The 22,512-nt window shown below is 33.2% G+C and overlaps 1 long non-coding RNA gene across 2 annotated transcripts in view; it reads right to left on the bottom strand.

Annotated features, from left to right (window-relative positions):
* Positions 1-19,186, bottom strand: part of LOC145168407 (uncharacterized) — a 28,788-nt gene extending 9,602 nt beyond the window's left edge. Inside the window, exons 1-3 of one of the 2 annotated variants that reach the window (XR_013741850.1) lie at positions 18,933-19,186; positions 8,149-8,233; positions 7,537-7,616 (exon numbers count right to left, since the gene is read on the bottom strand). This is a non-coding gene — a long non-coding RNA (uncharacterized LOC145168407). The remainder of the gene's footprint in view (positions 1-7,536; positions 7,617-8,148; positions 8,234-18,932) is intronic. The other variant, XR_013741849.1, reaches the window with a different exon arrangement.
* Between the last annotated feature and the right edge of the window lie 3,326 nt (positions 19,187-22,512).

The following is a 22,512-nucleotide window of genomic DNA, read 5'->3' as shown; positions in this document are numbered from 1 at the left end:
TGGTGATAGGCCTTGACTTAAAGATGATATAGTCGTCTAGCGGAGTATAAATGATGACCACGAACTATTCTAGACAGTCCAGTGGAACGCTAGCAGGCTCGGAACTAGTATGTGTTTTGAACTAAGTGTTCACTAGGTGTACTCCATCCCCTCCATGGCTGCTTTATTGACATAAACTGCTAAGGAATCCCCTAAGTGCTATTGTCTATCCCGAAGATGATACTTTGGATAGGTCCCCTAAATTAGATGCTTTAGGGACATAAAGTGAGGATAACGGGAATGAGTAATCGGGTTGAATGTTTTGATGAAAATATATAATTAAAAGAATTTAATTATTGTGGGTTGAAAATCCTATGTGCTCATCAGGCTCCTAATCCTGACCTACTCAGTTTCTCATATTACAGGTAGTGGCACGAGAGCACAAGTGTGATGATCAGATGAGAAATTTACGGATTATAGGCCAGTCGAATAGTAGATGTTTGTAAGGCCTGTATTATTTCTTATCTTGGACAATACATATTTAAACTTTCAATATTGGGTGTGTCCATGAAAAAAATTCCCTGAAGCGGTGTTAGGGAAAGCCAGTATGAGTCTGCATTGGATCCGTAATGGGTTATTCCTGCTTTGTACGTTCGAGATCTAAGTTTTTATTTTTCTTGACTATATGTACTTATGGTTTTGTTGTTGGTTATTGTTTGAATGTTTTATACTTCTATTGTTATGCAGATGGTGGTCGATCTCCATTCCTTTTGACTGGCTTTGTTGAGGGCAACATTTCGCTAAGGATATTGCTTCTGATGACTTTAACTTGCCCATTATGGATGACAGTGTGAGTGGTAATGGGGAGGAAGGTAGTAACAATGATAATGATGATGAAAACGATGAAGGGTCTCAATCTTCTACTCACGTCCATGATCCCTATGACTTTAGTGTAGGTGGTAATAGTGAATTCCTAATTGGTGTTATTTTCAAAACGGTTGTTGATGATGAAGATATCGATGATGATGCTAATGACACCCCTTTGATTGCTCGGAAAAGGGTGCAACAACTTTTGCTACGACTGTATCGGGTGGGGATAGCGGTAGTTCCGACCGTGTTATAAAGTGATCTTATTCTTTGGATCATACTGCTTTTCACTCATTCATAAACAGTATTGGGGTGAGCAAATATCCTTTTTACGTTGACCATTAGAACACTTTTACTCCCCCCCCCCCAGATTCAAACATTCCTCATCCCAACAAGCCCATCTATATTCTCGATTGGGAGTAGCGTCAGGATCAAAACCTATTAGATCCCTTAGCCTTCATGTCGTTTTTAAGAACTTTGCTTTGCTAATAAATTGGCTTAGTCTTGGAAATAACCATAGGGAAAATGTTCGGGGAATATTTAAAGTTAAACTTGTCAAAAACTTGGCTCTAGGGAGTGAAATTATGAACTGGTGTAATGAAAATGCAGAGTTGAATCGGTAAAGCCATGATTTACAAGGTGAGTTTAGGGTGGTAACTAATATTGTGAAACCATTTATCATTCCTTCGACATGCCTATATTGGAATGTTAAATCATTTCGAGATAAATTTGTGGAGATGTCCAAAAGAGTTATTAAGCTGGAGAGAGTGAGCTTGAGTGTTCCCATGGTTCCTGAATCGGGTATGGAGGCTTTAAGGGATGAAGTAAGATTGTTGAAAGAAGAGAAAACGATGTTGGAGAATAAGGTAGTTGATACCTATCGCCTGGAAGAGAAAGTGCTTATTTTTAAAGGTAAGATGGCGTCATTATTATTGGAAAGGGTTGGTTAATTTGACAAGGTGTCCATGCTGGAAACAGGTGTTCGAAAGTTGAAGAGTAATCTTGGAGAGTCAGTGTTGAAGAATACCGACTTACAAGAGAGCACGATTAGTTTGATTGTCCAGGTACAAAAATTTGAAAAAGATATGAGATGGGTTCTATTCGAGGGTATAGGTAAGGTTGTTGATAAAGTTTTTGATGATTCATCTTTTTATAATGCGAACCAGGCACTTGAGTCAATATGCATTGAGTTTAGGAAACGACAAGGTTGTGAGCTAATGAATGAAGAGCTCTCTCCTGGTTTCGCTGAGGGTGAGGTTCTGTTTTATGACCCTACACGCCTACGACGAATACAAGATGCTTTTTTCTACCATGTTTTGTGGAGATTATTTGTATGATCTTGGCTTCTCGGTGTGTTTGGTTGTTGAGTCTAGCTCTTTTATGTTTGGTCGTACAAGAGGTGATGCTTCTTTGAGTGGTGGCAATGGTGGAGATGTGTGAGGTATGAAGTTGTTGGTTGGTATTGGCATGGTTGATAATGTTTTGGTTGGTCTAACAGTTCCCTAATGTTGGGCTCTCTTTTATTTTGTAAGACACTATGGTTGTTTGATTTGTATTTCGATTATCCTTTTATAACATTGTTGCTATATTTTTGACTTTGTTTGTCTCTGAATATGGTTGGATTCCTTTATTGTGGTCCTGATTTGGTCAAGATTTATTTTCTCCATTATGGTTGTCCTCTATTGCTTGTGTTTGTTTAGATTGCCATCGTTGGCTTTTCTTTGCTTATCTATGTGGATCGCTTGGTATTTGAATTTTTTTAACGAAAAAAAACCAAAATAAATGAAAAAGAAAAGAAAAACTCATTCGTTCCATGGACGTTCGTCGCACATGATTATTCCCTTGCGTCCATATTACGTTCCATGCACGTGCGCCGCGTGCGAACGCATCACGACCAAGTAAATCGATTTGACGTTTGTGCCCATGACGAAATGATTGGTGGAGAATAGTCATCACGGTTCCTAGCAATTTTTGGGTTCCTACCTGATCCGGACCCTATATATATATATATATATATATATATATATATATATACACACACACACACACACACACACATAGAGAGAGAGAGAGAGAGAGAGATCTTAAGATTAAACCTCAAACACATATTTCTCATTTGTCGCTCTAACCCTCCAACGTACCAACATGTGGAGATATGCCTAATCATAAATGATTATAGGGCTGAGATGTATAATCATATATAATTATAGATATACTTATGTTCACAAAGTGATTAGTCATTTATGATTATGGTGGTTGGTGACGGAGGAGATGGTGGTGGTAAATGTGACAGAGGTGGCAATGGTGGGGTCGGTTGGTGGCAGAGGTGGTAGTCGCGATGGAGGTGATGGTGGTTGTTGTGGTGATGAAGGTAATAGGGGAAAAGGGAACGGGTAGCGCTGCATTATCATTTATGATTATAACTCTCTCACAGTGCTAGTACGCCAAAGTGCTAGACCGGTAGATGTGAAATATGTGGCTGAGGTTGAATCTCATGATCTCTATTTTTTTAGAATCTAAACTCAACCTACTCTCTCTCTCTCTCTGTATATATATATATATATATATATATATATATATATATATATATATATAGCCTAATAGATGTTCGACAGAAAGATGTGATGTAAGAGGAAGATAATAGTGAAATTCTAAATTTTTTGAAAGTAAATCTAGTTGAGAAGTTGAAATTTAAGAACATTATAATGCATATATTATACAAAACGATGTTGTATAATATAGTTTCTCAATAAGAATAGTTAAAAGTGATATTATGTAAAAAATTATAACGTTAAAAACAAAAACAAGCTTTGTTGTTTTAAATAATTACAATGAAAGAAACTAACAATATTCATCAAATAAATTTTAAAAAAGTTAAATTTCTGAAAACAAATTAAAATAATTAAGAGTTTCCATATAAGTTATTTTCAAATACTTACAATAAGAATAGTTAAAGTAACATTATATACAAAAATTATATTATTACCTTTAAAAACAAAAAGAATGTTTGATGTTTTAATTAATTACAATGATAAAAATTAAAATCATAAACAAATAAACTTTTTAAAATTAATTAATCATAACAACAACTATAAATATCATTAAACCATATATTATATTTAATTTTATTCATCAGTAACTCGCATGTAGAGGCTATTAAGACAATTGATATTATAGAATTTTAAAAGATGTATACATTATCATATAATTCAAAACAAACAATGCTTATACCAACTTGTTATAAGATTTATCATATAAGAGCTAACAACAACGTCATTGATATATTTAAAAAACATATATTTGTAAAGACTTCAAATATATTGTTGTATTCTACGCAACACGCGGTTATTCGCCTACTTTATATTTAGTTGAATGCATTGATACCTTAAGACAATGATATCATTTTTAGTAATTACTTAATAGTTTTGAAATTGTTTTATAAATGAAACTAGTTGCAAGACCCATATATTATATGGGTTTATCTAAAAAATAAAAATAATTATGAAGATCTAAAACTTTAGAAACTTTGAATTTATAAGGAAAGAAAATTGAAGTGTGCTTTTTCTCTTTTATATTTAAACAAAGAATTTAAATAAATAAATAATTAAAATAATTGGATTTAATTTAGAAATTTAGAAATTATAAGGAAAGTTGCATTAATGAATTTGATATGTATTTATTATTATATTTATTATATTTAAATATTATATGGAGTTGAATAAAATGGAAAAAACCACAAAATGACATATAGATATAATTTAATCTAATTACCAAAAAATAACATGTGACATAATGCATGAGAGAATGACAAGTGACATAAATGATTTTTATTTATTAGAGTATTAGGTGTGAGACCCATTTATTACATGAGTTTATATTTAAAAAAAATTAAATATGAATTTCTAAACATTTCAAAACTTTGAATTTATAAGAAAAGTAAAAAAAATATTGAATTATTAAAATTAAAGTGTTTTTTTTAATTTAAACAAACAATTTAGATAAATAAACAAATGAAACAAATGAGTCTTTAATTTAGGTGATGTTTGTTTTTTTTTTTTTGGGACAAAATGTCTGCAGTCTGCGGACCACATCTATAGATCTCTTCAGTAGAAGAGATGGACCAAACGTTTGCAGTCTGAAAAAAAGACTGTTTGTTTTTTTAACATCTGCAGGTTACTAAAATAAACTAAAATATAAATAAACTGATTTTTGTAAACTTCAAAGTGATTTTTTAGATATTTTTATGACTTTGTATAAATAATTAACAAATCTAGATCAACTTTTATGTATTATTGTATAAAAAGTGAAAATAAAATGATACAAATTAATGTATATATTTGATAAAACCTAAAAATTTGGTCGCAAAGTTATATCTAAACATTGTAATTGAGAAACAAAGAGTTTGACACATAAATGAATGAAAATAAACTTTAATTTTTTCAATTAAATCAATTAAAAACGTACCATAAATATTTTCCCAAGAAATTGACGATATTGTATTAAATAATGTTTTTATAAAATTGTAACAACTCGGAACTTCTATCTTGTACACTTAGTCAATTCAATCAATCATCAACTTGTTTTGTTGATTTCTGGTGCTATTTAAGGGTTCATTTAAGTGTTCTAAACTTGTATGTGACCAAGGTTGAGTTTAGGAATGAGTCAGAGTGTAGCATAGTGAGAAAATCGGGCCATACACACCTCTTGGAGGAGTGTACGGCCGTACACATGGGTGTGCGGCCGCACACCCACTCCTTGGCCACACACTCACTCCTTGGCCACACACTCACTTGTTAGCAGCACTCTCACCCCTATATAAAGGGTAGACTCCTTTCCCCTTCATTCTTTTCACTCCTTGGCAGCACACTACTCTATTCTCTCAAGTTTCTCCAACTTTGAACCTTCCAAAGCTTCAAGAACGTGAGTACTTCATTCTCTAACTTGCAATCCATGAAAGACCACTCTATCTAGACCTTAAGTGTGCAAAATCGACATGCTCTTCGTGTATGGAAGAGAGTGCGGCCGCACACCCCCTTTTAGGTGGTCGCACACTCTTAAAACACCCTCCAAAGTGAGAGTTTGACTTCCATATTCGAGATAGACATGTCCCTAGCCTTGTTGTACCTTGGAAATGGCATTTTTGGACATTTTGTGCGGGGTGTACGACCGCACACACCTGTGTACGGCCGCACACACACTTATGCAGCAGCACACTCCAAGTATGCAGCAGCACACCCAAGTGTGCGACCACACACCCAAGTGTGCGACCACACACTCATTCTAGGACCATAAACTCACTTCTAAGACCCTAAACTTGTACTACAACTAAGTATGGACCAAGAACACTTCATGGATGCAAGTGTAGGCCTTGAAAACACCACAAGAACACCTCTCATCATGAGTGTACGACCGCACACCCATTGGGCCGCACACTCATGGCCGTACACACCTTTAAGGTGGCCATACACTCCCCTCATGCAACCCTACAAGGTCCTAACACTTAGTGCAAGGAGATCCAAGCCTCTAGAGTGGTTTTCCATCACTTATAGTGGTGAAATACCTTCGTTTGACTCTTTTATGTGTCATTGCGTGTTAATTAGGATCGAATCGTGTTCAAGGCTTCACTTGAACATCCAGCTTTCCGTATCAATCCTTCAATCAAACCACTTACCCGAGGTGAGTTCATACCCCTACAATTTCCGTGTTTTTAATGTTTTCAGGGGGGGAATACAAGCCAAACTCAAAGTATTTTATTAAGTTTTAAACTTATTAATACAGTCCAATGATTTCCACGTTTAATAACATACTCGTATACTTAATCCCTTTTGTAATACGTTGAGCATAAGGGAAACTGTTATTTTGGAAATTTAACTTCACGGCTTTCAGAAAGGTTTTACAAGGCATTTCCATATCAACTCTAATAAACTATAATGGGTATAGTTTGGGATAACCCTCTAGACAGTCTCTACTAAATCAGATTTCATGGATGAATATATATAAACTACGGCAAATTTAGTTTATGTTATATATGTTTTTCTCAGAAGTATAAAGTACATTTATTCAAGGATAATTACTGTTTTATACTCTTTCCCGCTAGTAAACTAGATTATACAGAATTGTGAGGCTCTACTTCAATACTGTACTCTTAGGTGTACAGTGATAAATCCTTTTAGTATAACCAGAGTCTCCTAGAGGGGGAGTGTGAGATTTGTGAATAGATCTATTCGGGACTGACAATCTCACACCTGAACTGCTAGCTACAGTTAGGCGGTCACACCTGGGGTGAACAAATGTCATTTAGCTTAACGCCTGAAGAACGTTATAAAGGTCTCTCGGTCATATTAAGTATGGTTATACGACTCGCAAATAAGTATAAACTAACTCCGGTTTACGGACTCTACTCTTCATTGTTTTATTTTGAGTAGTAAAACCACTTTTATACATACGGATAGTAATCAGGGATTTCTAAACTGACGTCTCTACCTCTAGAACGGATAACTTGTTTTTAGGGAAAATATAGGATTTTCCCAGGATAACACTGACATTTCTAAAACTGATGATTTACTTTCTATTAACAGATACTCTTCCAAAAACTACTTTTCATAAGAAAATATAGGATTTTCTTGAGGAACACTTTTCAAAAAGGATCAAAGAACATTTTCCACAAAAACTAAATGCTTATGAACTCACCAACTTTATGCTGATATTCTTTCAAACTGCTTGTATTCTCAGGAAATCAGTAGACAGGTACTTGCTGGATTTTTGAGGAACTGGAGCAATAAGAGTTTTATGATTATACTTTACAAAGCTATTCGATGTAATTCAAACAAGTTTCAGAAAATTTCCAAATTGATGTAAACATTTTTATTTAAGTATTCATTGTAATGGTTGCGTTGCTATAATTGCTATTATACATTGGTTGTGATGCTATACATGACGTCCTCCACCCCAGAACGTTTCCGCCATTTTGGTTTTGGGGTGTGACAAAAAATTTGCACGAAAAATATAAGAATATATTATGATTTTTTTTTCATATTTATATAAACAATTTCAACGACCATTATTGTAATAAATATTTATTTATAAATTTGTCAAAAATATCATGTTTGTGTCGTCGAACAATTTTTTTAAAGTATTATAACTTTTTTTTTCAAATTGTTTATCATTAATAAAGTCGAAATATATATAAATTAAAAAAAAACTAAAAAAATTAAAGATATATGTGTTTTTTTAGACTATAAGATGTCTGAAGATGTTAGAAGACTTTCGTCCACATCTGCGCCAAGAAGATGACACACATACATTTTTAGGTCTGTAGTCTTCAAAAATACAAACTGTTTGTGAAGGCCAATGTCTGTGTGACACAGACAGAAAAGGTTAAGAAGATCTGCAGAAAAAAAAACAAACAACACCTTTGTAATTTTGAAATTAAAATGAAAGTCGATTAATAAAATTGATATGTATTTATTATTACATTGAAATATTATGTAGAATTTAATAACATGAAAAAACCATAAAATGACATATTGAAAAAATAAAATGAAAATAATAAAAAAAGTCATGTGACATAATGCATTAAAAGATCACAAGTAGCGAAATAAATTTTTTTTTTGAACCGACAAACTAACTTACTTCTAAAATCATCAATGTCTTCTAATGAGACTTGAACTCATGACCTCTAAGAAGATATTTTAGTTAGGATTTGTTTTTAATTAAGGCGTTACAACTGTCTAATATTTAATGACAACAAAACCAACATTTATTGCATTTTCTCGTAATCTTATAACCATTTCGTAATCTTATTGCTACAATTGCTTGTGTCTTTAAAATTATATTGAAAGCATCTATTTATTTCAATCATTCTTGAGTTACCAAACATACAGAAACAATGTCTCTACCTGATAAAAAATCTCAGAAACCTGATGGTTCTGATGATTTGACTATTTCTGAAATGATAAGTCATGATCAAATTAATGAACAGAACAATCAAACCGAGTCATCAACACCGGTTGCCATAACAAAGTCCACTTCTATGATTCCTGCAAAGGATGAGGACTTCAAGGTGAAGAAACATAAAAATCTTGGTGAGCCAAATCCGCCAAAATTCTCAATTTCGATCTCAAAAAGTGAGATTGAAGAAGATATATATGCCATTACGGGCAAAAGGAATCTTAGGTGCAGGAATAGAAGGGACAAGAAAAAGGAGGGTCTTAATGTAAATAATTTTTCTCTTATGTGTATAATTTTATAATTACTCTTTTTTTGTGCTTATGGAACTATTTTTGCAGGATATCTTTCCAGGATGTTCGTTAAATGACCATGATATTGAGAGTCTCAAGAAAAGATATGACTCAGTTTCTTCAAATCAACAATAAATTAGTTTCTAGAAACTTCTATACAAATTAAGTTGACTGTTTGCTTTTGTATGTCAATGATTATCTCAATTTAGAAATATCATAAGAAAGGATGTGTAGATTGTGGAGTCAGTTTAAGTAAGATGATGAATTGAAAGATATGAATTAATTAAAGTTGATGAATAAGGCATTTTCAACTCGACTTTTTTTCACCATTGAATATTAGCCCTATATTAATTATCTTTACAATGTTATAATAACAAATTATCTATAATTCTAATATGTTTGGAGCTTCGTCCTTCGTGTATACATAAATTTTGAGATTGATTTCGCACATTTAATTATTAGCATGATTGAACACTTAATTAGTTAATTTCTACTTGAAGGAAGCACTTGATGTTTCCTATTTACATGGCATCGTAAATCTGAGTGTGGGACAAATGGATGATACGGTATTATTATTACTTGTAAAATTGCAATATTATTATCAATTTTTGTTATGAACTTTCACAAATCGACTTGTTTAATTGAATAATAAAACATTTTTGGGCGTGACGAGTGGTTGTGGAAGGGTGATGGAAGAAATGGTTTTTCTGTTAAATCTCTTATGTCTCAAAACGTTGGTGAAGATTGCTTGAATCCGTTTAAATGGGTGAAATGGGTGCCCTTAAAGGTCAATTGTTTTGTTTGACGATTGTTTAGAAACAAAATTCTCATTTCTATGAATCTAATCAAGTGTGATGTTCAGATTTCCTCCTCTGTATGTCCCTAATGTCATGTTTATGATGAATGCACGAATCATGTCTTATTTTCCTTTTCTTCTTTTGCTTCGGTCATATGTAGATGGATGGTGGATTGGTCTTCTTGTTTATAGGTGCAACCCTCTTCTTGTGATGAGTTACTAGCTTTACTCAACACCAATACTGGAACTAAAAGACTGCAAAAGTTGAGGTTGTCAATTGTCTATACTACCATTTGGATGATCTGAATTCTGAAAGGCATGCAATTCTATTTTCTTTAGGAACGAAAGACGGCCAATTATGTTAACTGCGGATGATATTATTATTAACTCCTTTAATTGGATTAAATGTAGATCTAAATGTATCTCCATTAAATGGACCGCTTGAAGCTCTTTCCCGATTTTGAATTGTTTCATGTATTTTTCTCAAGCTTCTCGCTTGAGTTGTTTCTTTCTTATTAATATATCACATGATGTTCCATATATATATATATATATATATATATATATATATATATATATATATATATATATATATATATATATATATATATATTACTAAAATTTGCTGAAAAAAAAATAAAAAATCGATTTTTTTTTGACTTTATATATTCTTTGGTTCCGAATTATATTGATTGAGGACATAATCATTTAAAATATAATTTTTTTTTTGGAACCGGCAAATATATATTAATAAAAATAAACTCCACTAGCAAGGTGCTAGAGGAGGAAAGGAGACATTACAAAACTTACAAGTCAAAAATAGTAGAAAATATAAATGTATCAAAAAGAGTTGGAGAAAACCAAACGCTAGACTGAAATATTTAGCCTCCAGTTCTAATATTCAACCGGTTTTCTTCCCCTCACCAGAAGGGATATATGCTCCAATCCGTCCATTTAATAGGGTAATTCAAACTCCTGTGTTTAAGCCACATAAACACCATGGACTATATATTATCCACCACCATAGTAGGCGAGATCCTGCTTTTTTTTTAACTCTTTCACATCTTGCTTTCCATAGCCACCAGAACGTACCATATATAACATATACAGGTCATTATCCTCCGTTTCCTTGCACATTGATCCCATGATCTTGCAAGATTAATGATATCTCCAACAGAATCCCCAGGAGGGAATTTAACATGACACCATTTTGAGATCCATTCCCAAACTACCCTTGCATAAGAGCAAGTGATAAAAACGTGTTGTGCTGTTTCATCCGTATCTAGGCAAAGCCCACAATGGATCTCGTCTATCTGCACCCCTCTTTTTACTAAACCGGTTGCAGTTGGAATTTTTTTCATATTTTCCCTCCAAACAAAGCATGCTACCTTGATGGGAATTTCAGGGATCCACTCAATACTTTCAACGCTGCCCAGATTATATAACTAACGAGTAGATTTTTCACCCAGTAGCGTTTACATGATTTACAAATATATAGTAATACTCTTTTGGTGTAATAATAATCACATGATAACCTAAATTTGCCATTAAAATCTGCTATGATTTTAGTGCGGATATAGATCTTCGAGGCAATTTCCGCTTTGTCTTTCTGCATATTTACGCACCAAGGTGGCCGCCTATTTTCTTCCCTTTTTTTTTAACGACAAATAATTATTTTTTCTCCTCTCTCCCGGGGATTGAACCCGGGACCGCCCTATCATAAAATGAAATCAAGAGCATTGGCCAAATGATGCATTTTAATTATACTTTTGTTTGATAGCATTGTAGATCAATTGTTTTTTAGTCAATTCATAATTTCATATAAATTCTAAATTGAAATTCAATTGAGTTTCGTGGCTGAAGAATCCATTTTTCACTATAAATATTTCGTAATAGTTTTTGATTGTTTTCTTGCTCCTCCCTAGACAATATAATAAAAGTTTTCAAAAATAAAAGTCTTCTGTTTATAGCATTGTTAAGGATCAATATAACTCACCAGGATCAATATAACTCACCTAACGTTCAAATGGATTTATAGATACTAAAACTCTTTTATTCGTATCTTTATCTTTATTTATATATAAAGAAGATCTTGTGTTGTATTTCAGCTGTTTGCTTAAATGTTTTGTAACCCCTTGCACCTTTCTAGCCTTTTTATAATAAAAGTCTCTTTTTGTTAAAAATTAACCTTATTTCTATTAGGAAAATAGGGTTTGTAGTGGAGATCTGGATACCGACTTGGATCGTGATATCACTTTCCGAACTGATATTTCTACCCTATGCCTGGGTTACAAGAAATTCAGCCTAGGATAATCCAAGTTGACACTTATGATTCTAGGCACAGAAATCGTAAGCCAATATGCTAGAGGATTCTGTAAAAGTGTGATGAAATACGAGAGCTTAAGATCGTAACCCTCTTCGGTAGATGAAGAGTTGTTTATATACTAAACACGATTAGGGTTTCATTAGGGTTGGGCCGTCATTAGTTGCTTTGGAAGCAAGTAATGTTAATCCGGATTTAATGAGGATTTAGGGTTACCAAAAACTAACGAGTTTCGTTAGTTTTACCATAATCACCCTCAAGAAATTGAATTTTCCATTATGTTCCCATATGTAAAATTCGGTAAGGTTTTGGGGCGCTGCCCCAAACCCAGCGGGACCCCAGCCAGGGGCTCTGCCCCTTGGACCCCGCTAGGGGCGCTGCCCCTAGACCCCGCCAAAGGGGTGCTGCCCCTTTGGAAACCCCGGACCCGGGGGCGCTGCCCCCGGACCCCCGACTAGTCGTCGAACCGACTTCTAATTCGATCTTATACATGCGTGCACTCCGCACAACCCCATACATATATTAGAGTACAAATCATGAAGCCCCTTAGCTCACACGTTAGTTCCAGTTACTTAAAATGACATGGTGACACTAAAATCACCAACAATTTCAACATAAACTGAAACATTTCATTTCCAAACTAGAAATTCCTATATTACAAGTTATGTAACCAACATGTTGAATATTGGTTTCTAAATCATTTTTAGTTTGTTTTGCATTGGAGCTTTATAGTTATAACATGCAACTATAATTAAAATGATTACTCGTAACTATCTGAACATTATTGAGATTAGCATAACCTTCTAAAACCCGATATCAAGTATTTTTCACTTACATTAAAAATATTATTTCATTATAGGGTAAAACATAAGAACAGTGACCTTTAAATATATGTAAAATTCTATATTTTAGGTATCTAGAAAAACAAAAAGTGTTCCACGCTCCCCTACATGTCTATACACTAACACCCTGTTCCCGATTTCAATTTAAGGATAGAAAAAAAGGAAATGGGTGGAAGTGAGAGGAATATAAAAGAAATTGGTGTTCCCGAGTTCCATTAAAGGAAGGAAGTGAAAGGAAATGGAATGATTACTTTCCCTCCTAACTTTCCTTCCAATTTGGAAGGATTTGAAGAGAAAGAACAAAATGTTTAACTTTCCTTCCATTTCTCGTAAACTCGGGAACACAAAAGACAAATTTTTTTTCCTTTCTTTTCTCTTCTTACTTTCTTTTCTTTTCTCTTCTTTTCTTTGCTACAACTCAGTGTAAGTGGTATGGAACCGAATGTTATTAAATAAATAGATGTTTGTGTGCGAGGTTGGTGTAATCATGTGTTGCCTTAATTTTTCTTGAAGATATCAATATACATGATTAGAAAATAAATAATTAGAGCTCCATGGACTATTGCCGCAATCTCTTGTAATCTTGATGTGAAGAAATATTTGTGGCTTAATGAATGCTGTTAGTATTGAGGTAAAGATACTGCTCGAATAATCTAGAGGTGATGCTTACTTTTTCTTAGGTGTGAGGGTTAAGTAGCAAGTCCATTTCTTGGAACTTTTCTTCCATCTATTACGACTTGCATCTCCCCTCCCAAAGATTCAAGTTCTAGTTTTTTTCTTTCTTCCTTGAGAGGTATAAAACGCTAACTGATAATGCTTTTACAGATGGTTTTCCTTGGCTTAGATGTCTTTCCATTATCCCTAATAAAGAATATTTGCCGAGGAACTCTAACTAGATCTAGCGAGTGTCTGAATACACTCTTGGTGGTAATCATAACGGTGAGTATAGTTTTGAAAAAAGAAACGATCATCTTATAACCCCTAAAGAGAATTTATTTTTTTGACTTAAAATTATACCATTTTGATATTGTCGATAATTGTTGAATTTCTCATACATAGTGATTTTTAACATAAATATATAGTAATTTGGCATGCATATGAAGGGTTTGACAAAATGCTTAAACTAAAAGATAAACTAACAACATTGCTAAAAATGAGAAAAACAATGTAATGGTTGGTTACAGTAGCTTTAGATTCCACCAAGTAGGTATCTAAAAGATAAAGACTTTAAAGAATTGGATTTGTGTTCAAAAAACATCTTGAATGGTTAAGAATTCATAGACTAATTAAAGCTCTAAACAGGAGTTGTTGAGTTTTTTGGTTTTCGTTTCAACATTTTGTAAAGTTTTTACTCAACTTTAAACGTACATAACTTCCTCATATGACCTCGGAACAACGCCATTTTTTTCTATGGTGTAGTACTCTATTTGAGCTTCATTTTAAGCTCAAAAAATATCTTAATATATTATGAATTCACATACTTATAAAGCTATAACCAGGGGCTGTTGGGTTTTTTTAGTTTTCGTTTTAGAATTTTAGAATTTTTTTACTCAACTTTGAACACACATAACTTCCTCATATGATGTCGGAAAAAGATCGTTTTCCTTATAATCATATGTATTTACTTGCCTTATGAATATACTTATTCTTATGCATATGCATATACTCATTCAAATGCATACACATATACTTATTGTTATACATATGTATATGTATATACTTATGAATATGCATATACTTATTTTTATGCATATTCATATGTATATGCATATGCATATACTTATGAATATGTATATACTTATTCTTATGCATATGCATATGCTTATTCCTATGCATATGAGTATGCATATTTCATATACTTATTCTTATGCATATGCATATCCATATACATATACATAAGCGTAATCGTATGTTTTTAATTGTCTTGTGCATCTACTTATTCTTATACATATGCATATACTTATTCATATGCATATATGCATATACTTATGAATATGCATATATGCATATACTTATGAATATGCATATGCTTATTATTATACATATGTCATATTATACATATGCATATACATAAGCATAATCGCATTTATTTAATTGTCTTATGCATATACTTATTCTTATACATAACGATAACTATATGCATATGTATATACATATGCATATGTCATATAGTTATTGTTACGCATATGCATATACATAAGCATAATCATGTGTATTTAATTGTCATATGTATATATTTATTCTTATGTATATGCATATGCATATACATATGTATATACGTATGCATATGCATATATTTATTCATATGTATATGTATATGCTTACTCTTATGCATACATATAGAAGAATTAAAAATGTTTTTTTAAAAATTTGCATGTGCATATGCATATGCATATGTTTTTTTTAAATATATGAATATACAAAGAAAAATATGAATAAGCATTAAAAATACATTTTTTTGGGAAAAAAAATTAAATATTAATTTAGAAATATAAGGAATATATTCGTTGATTTAAAAAAATAATAATAAAATAGATAAAAATAATAATAAAATAAATAAAAATAAAAATAAAAATAATTAATTTCTTTTTTCAAATAAGTGAATGTATACCTTATATTTCGAAATTAAGATATAAAAAAAGAATTTTTCAAAAAAATGCATTTTTAATGCATATTCAAAATTTTTTGTTCGAAAATACATTTTAAAAAAATATGCATATGTACATTCATATAATTTTTTTTTCAATTTTTTTTGAAATTGTCTTAGATATATGTATGTACATGCATACGTGAGATTTGGTACCTAAATTCACTATAGATAAAAAGTTTGTTGGTTCTCTCCTTCAATTTAGTTCTCCATTGATCTTGCCTCATATATATATATATATATATATATATATATATATATATATATATATATATATATATATATATATTGTACATGTATAAGGAATCTATTCATTAATGGCATTATACCAAATATATATCTTCGGTACAGCTAGTTAATGGAGCTGACACGTGGGAGTCCTCCTTGAATAAAGATGGAGCTTTCAAAGCATGTGATATAAGGTGGAAAGTTGATGGTCAATATGGAATAACTCAGAATATTCCCACAATCAAATGAAGCAAGGAAGTACCAATCAAGGTTAACTGCTTCTTATGGCGAGCAATTCAACAGAGGATTGCTTCCATGTCAGGCCTGAGAGCTAGAGGTACCGAGACTCAAACTACTATGTGTGGTGCATGCATAAACGAAGAAGAAGATGCCGATCATATTTTGGTGAGGTGTCCGTTTGCAAAAAGTGTGAGGGATAAAATCTTCAATTGGTGCGGTATACTGAATCAGTCATTCAATAGCATTGGCGAACTACTCAGATTTGCTGCAAATTGGGGGAGGAGCCCTAAAATGAAAGCTAGGTTCCATACCATTTGCTATGGTCTAGTTTGGAATCTATGGAAATATCGTAACGATCGGATGTTCAATCAGGTGTTCATTAGTCCTTCGTTTGGTGTAGAGCAAATCAAATCAAGTCTATATATGTGGGTTAAATGTAGGGGTAAAGGTGGTATCTATTCATGGGTAGAGTGGTCATCATCGCATTTTTGTATTTGATAACTTTCATACTCTGTTTCTGTTGCTTGTCTTTTTCCCCTTGATAGTTACTTACTAGTTTGGGGTTTTTATTTTTATTAATAATATTTGCCGTTTCCAAAAAAATTACAATCTATGTTGATAATTATAACACTAATATGCCTCTTTTGTTTGAGCGGGTGGTGGTTGAACAATTAAATTAGATCTAACATCAACAAATAACCAAAGTGGTAGATCTTTGGTAAGTATGACAACATATTTGTAGGAGAAAGTCATATTAAGCATATAACTATTTTTGTCACAAACAAAATGGATATTGATATAGATATGTGAATTGGGTTGTCTGATTTATGGACAACAAAGAGATTGTCAAACATATGAAGAGTTGAGTCCGAGAAATATTATTTGGAGTTGATATGTTTTCAAGACTAAGTTTTTGGTGCGACACATTATACATAACCACTCCGACATGAGAGAGTAACGTATCGTTTTATGGAAGATAAGATAAGATTTTCTTCTAAAAAAATAATAATCAAAAGGTGAAAAGATTAGTGTCGATACATCCGTCTAGTCAATATATGTATAAGATATGTAGTGAGCATGGGTGTATTGATATAGACGGATGTCGTAGTCAAGGGTTCCCTAAACTGGACATCCACCCTAATCGTGCAATACTTATATGATGTGATTACTTTCAATATTCTCTTAACCGCTTGGAACTCAAAGAGTTCCAGACATTTATTAAATAAGGTACCATTATGTGTCTCGAAAATTTTCAAAGAATAAATTTGACCATTGATATAATCAAATTAACAGAGCTCATGGTTTTAACAAACTTTTGGGTTCTTTCATTATCCTTGTTCAACAGATACATGCATAAAAACATAAATATATGTGTATTATATATATATATATATATATATATATATATATATATATATATATATATATATATATATACACACACACACTTATACTGAAACAAGAACTTTTAGTCAGCGATGTTGTTTTGATGCACTTATTCTCTAACACATGTCTTAAATGTACCAAGGAATGTACTTATCACATGTTATATGCATATTGAGAATCAATTGCACATGCCTAGGAAAGTTATTTATCCTTATTAAAGTAATTTATCATGAAGTAGATGAAATTGACATGTTAGGCAGAAATGATTGACAAAGTGTGGAAGATGTCCTAATGGAAAATTAGGTCGCAATCAAGAAGTAAAAGGAAATTCTTTATTCTTTAATTGATTGAATTTGCATTAAGAAATTACTCATCCTCTATCATGTTTGCTTTTGGTTTATTTTCTTAGGAGACATCTTCAGCTCTAGTTTTTCATTGCATGTGATTGACTTATATTATTATTATTATTACTATTATAATCATCCGTCTCTATTGATTTATAATGTTGTTTTATCAATCATTCTCATATAATTATAACCACCCCCATTGTATTCTATTTCGTCATCTACCAATATTTTCTTATGCCTTTAAAATCCATATAGCATGTGATTGACCTATCTTGTTAGTATAAAATCATCCCATCGTTATGCTATTTATCAAATATATACAACACATAATGTTAATATATTTCGCTTTGGTGTGTTAGTGTGTGTGAGTTCTATGATCACTTTCCATCCCCGCACTTTATTTGTGATGAGATGTGTATGAATACATATGCGTAGATGAGGGTTCTTCTTAATGGTTGATGGTTTCTCTTGGTTGAAGAAAGTAGGGTGATGCCAGGTATATGGTTTCAACTTTGTTTGTAGTTACATTTTCTTGGCTTAATCCACAATTTTCATTTGAACTCACCATGTTTCTTCTATTGTTTGTTTATATATTATTTTCATTCGGGCTTACTTACTTTTCATGTTCATTTTATTGTTCTTACAAAAACCTAAATTTAAGCAATATTCAATGAATCATCTAGTACATATGTCATAATCAGATTTACTTTAAGAACCATGCACAAATCCCCTTTGATTGGTATTAATATAAAATCAACATCACCATTTTGTCGGGATGAAAAACAAACCACTGAATTTGGTGGATCACTTATTAATGTCAAAATTTTCCATGTAAGAAATGATAGGCAGTTGGAGTGCTCTCATTGACATAACACCAATTTTCCTGTTGGTGTGAAATGTCTTTAGGTGTTAAATAGTTTCCTATTTTTAATATCATTATAATCTATTAAACCTAGAAAATGTATCGGCTAAAATACATGTATTATGTAAGGAATCTTATTTAATTTCCATTAACATACAATACATAAAGTACGTACCTTTTAAAGAAAGCACATTCACAAGGTGATGTAGAGTACAAAACACATACAAAGATTGACCTTGCTGATCCTTGGAATATCCAGGAAAACCTCTTCCAAAGCTACATTGATTCAACGAATACAATGGTTTTAGGGCTCAAGTTCTAGCAACAAGGATTCCGAATTTGGAGAAAAACAACTATGCTTCGTAAAATTGAAAGTGACCATCCAAATTACATCATCTCAACTTAAATAAGAAGCAAAAAAATTAAACTGGCTCGAGAAAAGGCCATGGGTCGAACACAAACCCAAAAACAAAACACGAAAAAAAAACCATAAAAACATGCATAACTTCACTTAAAAAACGTTTTTAGGACTCAAAATGGTTTAAGGACTTATCATGGTGTGCTCCTCGTTCCAAGCTTCAACGTGACTAGTTGCAACACTAAAATAGAGCTAAATAGCCAAAGTTATGGTGCCAATTCCATAAAGCCCCTTTGATAACTCGATCACAGGTGTATGGATCTTTAACCATACTCCAAAATCCCTAATAAATAAGAAACATTCTTATAGTTAGGTGACATGGGAACCAAGAAAACAAACCCATGATATGTGAAATTTTTGGAATTCATATTAAAAATAAAGGATAAATTTGTCTTTGGAAAAGAAATTATCCCCAATGTTTTTAAGTTGTCAACAAACCTAAATTATTATATAAAAAGGTATCTGACTTTGTTTTTTTTATTTCACGTTGCAAGGTATAGCATGTCATATTTTAATGCTATAATTTTAGCCCAAATTTTAAATTTATGTATATATTTGGTCCAAACTTTAAATTTTGTTACCAACATGATTATTTTTTTTACATATTCTCCCATAAATTAGTTCTTTTACAACTTTTTAAAAACCATTTTAAGACTTATTGTACAAATTTTATATTTTATAAAGGTTTTGTTAAAACATTTTTACACTTTTTTATAATATTACAACTTTTAGATATTTTTTCGTTTAAATTATTTTTTGTAAAAAAGATAAGTGAGTGAGTTGTAAAAAAGTTGTATGTGTGATATAAACCTGATCACACACAAAGTCAGAAACATCTTCCTTGTTTCATGGTAGGCGTGACTTTAGTTTTCCCTATGTTTGAAAATAAGCCATACATTTGGTAGAATAATAAATTTGGTTGCAGCTATCCATGACTTTTACCAAGTAGTTAGGATTTTTTAAGCTTATATAAGAAGCCGAATCGTAGGCTTGAAGTGAAGAATATATCCCATATTGTAATTTGTCTTTCAAATATTTTATCAACAATAGCCTTTTGGCAACATCTCCATGCACGTCCAATTTATTTAGATAACATCTGAAACCCATATTTGTTCACAAAACTTTAGCTTTCTTGCATACAAATTATTTTATAAATTCCAACAAGTGGTATCAGAGCGAGGTTAGTGTATGCCAAAATATATGCCAAGAATGACAACTCTCGAAGGTGAAGGTGTTCAAAAAACCGAGAAGAACAGCAGTGTTATGTTACACTATCCGATGCTTACAAAGCTAAATTACTCGGTGTGGGCTATAAAGATGCGTGTGAATTTGCAAGCACAAGGAGTGTGGGATGCAATTCAAAAAGACGACGTGGATGAACGAAAAGATCGGATGGCTCTTGCGGCTATCTATCAAGCGATTCCGGAGGACGTGCTACTTATGTTAGCTGAGAAGGACACGGCTAAAGAAGCATGGGAGACGCTGAAGATGATGCACATGGGCGCCGATCGAGTAAAGGAGGCTAAAATTCAAACCTTGAGAAGCGATTTCGAGGTTATCCGAATGAAAGACGGTGAATCGGTGGATGATTTTTTCATAAGGTTGAATACCATTGTAACCGGTATTCGATCTCTGGGCGAAAAAATAGAGGAGATTACGGTGGTGAAGAAGTTCCTTCGAGTCGTCCCATTACGATTTATGCAAATCGTAACATCTATCGAACAATTTGGTGACTTAAAAAACATGACTGTGGAAGAGGTTATGGGTCGCTTAAAAACCCATGAAGAGAGGCTTCGGGGTTATGGTGAACAAGGAGACGGACCTTCCTTGTTGCTTACTCATGCCGAGTGGGCAGCACGATCCAAGAAGACCGACGAGGGGAGCTCGTCAAACACCTCAAAGGAGAGAGGTGGTCATGGTGGCCGAGGCCGAGGGAGAGGCCGAGGACGAGGGCGTGGCCGAGGAGGTGGCCGTGGATGCAATGCAAACCAAAATAACTATAAAAAAGATAAAAGCAAAGTAAAATGCTTTCGGTGTGAAAAGTTTGGTCATTATGCATCAGAGTGCCCTGAAAAGAACCAAGGTGAGGAGGCGAACCTCACACAAGCCAATGAAGACCAACCCATCTTGATGATGGCAATCTCACAAGAATATGTACCCGGAAAGGTGTCGCTAAACGAGAAGATTTGTGTCAATCTTCTAGCCTCGGGGGAGAGTCGAGTGGAATCCGAGGTGTGGTATCTCGACAACGGTGCTAGCAACCATATGACGGGAGACCGCTCAAAGTTTCATGAGTTAGATGGAAATGTGACGGGTCACGTGAGATTTGGCGACGGTTCTACTGTTGCTATTTTTGGAAAAGGCTCGATTCTATTCGATTGCAAAAATAGCGACCAACGACTTTTAAATGAAGTATACTACATCCCAAGTCTAAAAAGTAACATTATTAGTCTTGGTCAAATGATGGAAGAAGGAAGTCGAGTCATTATGGACGGGTCGGATTTGACGGTATACGATAGAAATAAGATTCCACTTTTAAAAGTTCAAAGATCCGCAAACTGGTTATACAAAACTCCTTTGAAAACCGGTAGACCAACATGTCATTTAGCCACGAAGGATGAGCCGGCTTGGATATGGCATTCTAGACTCGGTCATGTTAACTTTCCCGCGTTGAAGAAGTTGTCCGAAAAGAATATGGCAACTGGAGTTCCAAGGATTGAACATCCAAATCAAGTGTGTGAAGGGTGTGTTCTTGCAAAACAAAGCCGAATCTCTTTCCCAAACCAAGCAGTTTTTCGAGCTCAAAAACCACTTCAACTTGTTCATGCGGACTTATGTGGTCCGATCACACCCACTTCTATTGGAGGAAGCAAGTATTTTCTTCTTTTAGTCGACGATTATAGTCGGTGGATGTGGGTTTATACGTTATCCGGGAAGTTTGAAGCCTTTGGTGTTTTCAAACGTTTCAAGTTGATGGTCGAAAAAAGTTCGGGTTATGAATTGAAGACACTACGCACAGATCAAGGGGGAGAGTTTACGTCAAAAGAATTCTCATTATTTTGTGAAGAAAATGGAGTAAAAAGACATCTTACGACACCATATTCGCCTCAACAAAATGGTGTTGTAGAAAGGCGAAATCGTACGGTTATGGATATGGCAAGAAGTCTTCTTAAAGGAAGAAATGTACCCGGAGAGTTTTGGGGAGAAGCCGTTAGACATGTGGTTTATCTTCTAAATCGTTTACCTACAAAAGCGCTCACCGACATCACGCCGTATGAAGCATGGTTTGACAAAAAACCAAACCTTGAACATTTGAAGGTTTTTGGTTGTGTTGTCT

Source organism: Lactuca virosa, chromosome 4 (genome assembly GCF_052849685.1).
Source record: "Lactuca virosa cultivar CGN04683 chromosome 4, Lactuca_virosa_CGN04683_v6, whole genome shotgun sequence".
In the NCBI taxonomy this organism is placed as follows: domain Eukaryota; kingdom Viridiplantae; phylum Streptophyta; class Magnoliopsida; order Asterales; family Asteraceae; genus Lactuca; species Lactuca virosa.
The sequence above is the reverse complement of the archived record's forward strand: the minus strand, read 5'-3'. Positions and strand labels throughout refer to the sequence as shown.